This window comes from Alligator sinensis, unplaced genomic scaffold, assembly GCF_000455745.1.
Source record: "Alligator sinensis unplaced genomic scaffold, ASM45574v1 scaffold1733_1, whole genome shotgun sequence".
NCBI lineage: Eukaryota > Metazoa > Chordata > Crocodylia > Alligatoridae > Alligator > Alligator sinensis.
In genome coordinates this window covers 163756-168931 of record NW_005843231.1, presented here as the reverse complement: position 1 = coordinate 168931, position 5176 = coordinate 163756, and the positions used below count along the sequence as shown (strand labels likewise).

Below are 5176 nucleotides of genomic sequence, written 5' to 3'. Positions count from 1 at the left end.
TCCGCGTCAAAGCCTACTACAAGGGGTGAGTGCGGCGGCGCCGCGTGTTCTGGGGCAGGCTCCATTTTTGGGAAGAGAGGCGTTTCCTTCTTCCCCTCCCTGGCTCCTCCAGGCCCCCGCTGAGCCTTGGCCCTTTGTTCCAGGGGTTTGCACAGTGCTTGGGAAGAGACCCCCACCCCTTACCATCTAAGCAAGGGCAAGACTTGGCTTTGGAGAGAGATGAGCAAATAAAAATAAAGAACTAAGAGGACACGTGTGAGGAAATGCATCAGTGCTTTTATTAAGCCTGCATTGCTTTCCCTTTAGTAATCCATGTAATAATCACGGTTAAGATAAGGCCAAAAGCCATGCGATGATTGGGACAGTTTATATAGAGCTGTACGCGTGATATTTTGCGTGTCACTTCTGTCCATAGCATCTCTGGTAGACCGGCTTTTTATTTTTATTTTTTATAAAGAAATAGCTGAATGATGTTTGCGTGAGTGTTTCGAGGTGTAAAATTACTTAGATTGTGTGCAGTTGAAAGCCATTTAAGATTTCATTGCTAACAAGAACAACAACATGTTTCTTGTGTGCCGGTCGGTGTCTCGGTTCACCTGGGTGTAAATGCAGTTGTCAGTTCAAGTAAAGGATTGAAACTAACCAACTCCCTTTGTGACTCACGTTAATGATCCCGGTTATAAACAAGCTGTCTAACTGGAATGCCTTCCTCGTGAGTTGTATGAAGGTCTCATTTCTACATTTCCTGCCCACCCCCACTATTTTCCTCTAACTTCATGCACTCCAAAAAATTCTCTCATGCTCCATTCAGCCTGTCAGACTTCACCTTAAACTATCAGAAAACTTGCTAGAATATACGATTTTACTTATGCCTGGCTTCGCACTTGGGGACTGAAGACTTTAAACTCTCTGGCCCCCTAGCCAGCATGGAGACAGTGCTTTTGCTCAAGGAATTTGGCTAGGGAAACTGTTTTGAAATTATGTTTTTTTCCCTTCAGAAAAAAAGTTGTTGGAGCTGACATAAGTGTGTATGTACATGCATGTGTATGTATATGTACATACACATGCATGTACATATACATGCATGTGTCTGATGGACCTTCACCAGGGAAGGTTTCTTGGCACAGGGATAGAATTTCTGCTCAAATCCAGGGGGTGGAAATTTTTATGGTGGTACAAAGGCGAAGCAAACCAACATCCATACCCCCTTGTCTTGTCACAAATGCCTAAAACTTGTGGTCATAACTTGTGACTTGGTGGCAGCCTGTAAGTATACAAGGGGTGTGCATCAGGATCTGGGGGGGAACCCCTGTTCAGAGCACCCCAACGAAAGACAACGTCCAGTGGTCACAAACTCCTGGAAGACCATTTTAGGCTGGACATCAGGCAAAAAACTTCTTTACCATCCGTGTTCCCAGAGCCTGGAATAGCACCTGCAGGCACCTACTCCAGACACTTTTAAGAAACATTTGGACACTTATCTTGCTGGGATTCTTTGACCCTAGCTGACTTCCTGCCCTTTGGGCAGGGGGCTGGACCCAGTGATCTTCCAAGGTCCCTTCCAGCCCTAATGTCTATGAAATCTATAATCAATTTGTGATGCTTTATTACAGCAGATGTCTTTTAGGTTTATGGTGGGAGAGTGTGGTCAGCTCAGAGCTGCTGATGCTTTCCAGCAGCCCTGGGCTGGCACTCCCATGGTTTCAGAGTCTCAATCCCATGTGCCCTGAGAATTCCCATTCCTGGGGCAAGCAGGATCAGGCCCTGAAGGCCTGGGAGCACCTGCCTGGGTTCCCCTGTTTGGGATTTCCCAGACATCCATTGACACTCTAGTCTGGTCCCAGACCTGAGATGGACAATCAGCTTATTGGCGGGGCCTGGGCCTTGGACCACACTGGAGTACGGAAATTGCTCCAGTGTAGTCTTGGGACTGAGGCTGCCAATCAGTTCACTGGTGGTTCCAGCCCCAGAACCACAATGGAGTGTGCAGCTCTCTCTGATGTGGTCTCCAGGGCAAGTTTCTGTAAGCTGAGAAAGCTAGGGTTTCCCTTGTTAGAGATGTGCCCCAAAGATTTCCAGGGCACATCTCTGTTAATGAGGAACACATTGCCCATTGTCCCACAAGATCAATGGCGGGACAATGGGCAATCTGTGTTTTGCCCAGTGAGGTGGATCAGTTATGCCAGGCGCATCCTGGCACTCCGCATCTGCTCCATTTGGTGCCATCTATTTCTAGCCTTAGAGCAATAAATAGTCTACCCAGGTCTCTTGCCAGGGAAGTCAAGTCCCTTGTCTGAATCAAGTAGGCCAGAGTCTTGAACTTTGTTCTTACCAGATTGCAGGTTAATGCCCTGCCTGCTACAGGCCTGAAACAAGTCTCTTCATAACTCTTGGCTTTTGACAAGAATTTTATAAAGTCTGGGTTTACTCTGTAAATAGGAAAACTTCTGAAATTTAATTTTAGTGAAATCAAAACTTCATGAAAATCTGTTTTTGCTCAGTTGTAAGATATCTATTCAAGGGCTTTGTTGCTAGAGTATCAGCTGTGAAATGTGTGAATTTTAACTCTTGGAGTTGCTGAAGAATTAGGTAGCAAAAACAGTCATCTAATTGCAGTAGGACTTGAGGGCTCTTTTGGGAACCTTAACCATACTCAGCCTGATTTATTAGAGCCTAGATCATTTGTTAAAGAGTGGCAAAGGTTCTCAGATGGTGCTGTAGCATTCATGAGAGATTCAACAAAAATTCAAAGAGCATATGAGTTTGATGAACAGTTTGAGGCACTATACCAGGGTAGGAAACCCCTGGCACAGGTGCCAGAGCATGGTGCACACAGGCATTTTGCTTGGCACGCGTGCCTTGGGGCAGAGGGTGGGGAAGGGGGCTGTGCTGCCACAACAAGGATTAGGCCCCTCATGGCTCCTCTGCCATCCACCCTTAGCACACCAACATCTTACAAGTTGAGGTTATGGGTGTTTTTACCTAAAAGCATTGCCGACCCCTGCACTTGACTTTGCCAACATCCATAGGTGTAAGGACTCCAGAATTGGGTGTTAGCTGTAGCCAAACTGGGGATTTTGACTAGGATATGCTAATGTTCCTGCTTGGGCTAAAACCTTGAGGGTTCCTGGTTTCGAGGGTCTTACCCCCTGCTCAGAGTCGGATCGATTGCTAAATTCAGAGGGTCAGGAAGGAATTTTACCCCATGATCAGATTGGTACAGACTGTGGCGGGGTTTTGCCTTCCTCTACAGTGTGGGGCATAGCCCTTTTCCTTACATTGCTCAGGTGTATTTTAGCACCCCTTACAGCAGCAGGACACTAGCTGCCATTGTTCTCCTGCTTTACCTGTAGCAGGTTAGGGTGTTATATATGATCCCAGTACTGTAGAAAGAAAATGAATTAACCAGGAGAAGCACAGTTTAGAGTGGCATAAATTATAGTGACATGTATGTTGCTGGGAAGATAAGTCTAGAGTATGTCTCATTGCTAGTGGCAAGTCTTGAAAAGGAACCATTATCCACAAATGAGTATTACTTGTGTTTAGGGACTAGTATGGATAACAGACTTGTGATATACCATCAACCTTTCAGCTGTGTAGGCTGCAATGTAGATCAAACCTAGAGCATAGTTTGATGACAGGGAAAAGATGCTTGTGTCCCACATACAGTGGAAATTATACCCTTGACGAAATGGGTAACAAACTTTATGATACAAGTAAGTTTGGAGCATTGGTGTTCAATCTATATATTTATGAAAAAATACTAAATGAACTAAAATATTAAAATGTTTATACATCTCATTTTAATATCTGAAAACTAATTTATGATTAATATGGTGTCTTCCACTGAGGACATGAGAAGTGTGAAAGTGGATTGCATAGTAGAGGCTAAGTGGCCTCCTCGTGAGTAAAAACAAGAATATACTTACGATGAGATGCCAGAAGTGGCACATGTTAACTTGCCTTTTCTTTTTTATTAATGAAGCTTGTGTGAGTAGGTAGGGGAAATAATGGTTTAATATAAGTCAGAAGTCAAAAGATACCACACAAACAATTGCTTTGCTTTGTGTCTTCACTTCCCAAATGAATTATTAAGTTAATAGTGCAGCAAGTCTCTGCATTGTTTGACACAATTTCTTTCAGCGGAGTAGTCTGTCAAGTATGATATTCTGTGAAGGCAAACATAAATATTTTAAGTGTTTATGCCTTTTATGTACATAAATATATTCATATCTGTCCCTGGTTCATCACAAAATTGATTTAGTTATGAGGATCAGTGGATCCTTGGACATAGCTAGGAATAAAACCTCACCTGCTCTTTTAGTGTTAATCTCCAGACTGTAAACTTCTGCTATGGGGAGAACTGCTTTAAATCAGTGGTTCTCAACCTCTTTGTCCAGATGGGCAGTACCCTGTCCCTCCACAGCCCAGAACTGGCCTGTGGACCCAGTCTGGTGCCTAGGGCAGGCATGGTGGGGGCTGTGGGGGAAGTCTGGCCCTGATCCAGCCCTCCTGGGGAAGGGGGTTATAGCCAGCAGTTGTGGGGGGTGGCTCAGTCCTGACCCAGCCCTGTAGACAGAGGGGGCATGGCCAAAACCCATTGGAGGAAGGGGGAGTGGCCTGGTACCAACCTGGCCAGGCAGGAGGAAAGGGGGTGTGGCCCAGCCCTAGACCACACAGGGAACAGGAAGGGCAAAAAGAGAGGCATATAAGCAGTGGAAACAGGGAGAAATTACTAAAGAGGAGTATACCTCCTCAGCTCGCAGTTTTAGGGAGGCAGTTAGAAAGGCCAAACCTACCATGGAGCTGAGGATGGCATCCCAAGTTAAGGATAACAAAAAATTGTTTTTCAGATACATAGGGAGTAAAAGGAAGGCCCAGGACCACTACTGAATGGGCAGAAGCAATTGGTGACGGACAGGGGGGACAAGGCTGAACTCCTCAATGAGTTCTTTGCCTCAGTGTTCCTAAGTGAGGGGCAAGACAAGTCTCTCACTGGGATTGTAGAGAGGCAGCAGCAGGGTGACAGACTACCAAGTGTTGACCCTGAGATGGTGCAGAGTCACTTGGAGGAACTGGATGCCTTTGAGTCGGTAGGCCCGGATGAGCTCCATCCGAGGGTACTGAAGGCACTGGCCGACGTCATTGCACAGCCACTGGCGGGGAAATTTTGGAG

General features: G+C 45.7%; 1 protein-coding gene across 2 annotated transcripts in view; it reads left to right on the top strand.

Moving 5' to 3' along the window:
- The first annotated feature begins 6 nt into the window (after nucleotides 1-6).
- PRKCI (protein kinase C iota) overlaps nucleotides 7-5176 on the top strand; it is a 50414-nt gene continuing 45244 nt past the window's right edge. For both annotated transcript variants that reach the window (XR_003092232.1, XM_014526975.2), the window contains exon 1: nucleotides 7-25. The gene's annotated coding sequence lies outside the window, so the exon portion shown is untranslated. The remainder of the gene's footprint in view (nucleotides 26-5176) is intronic.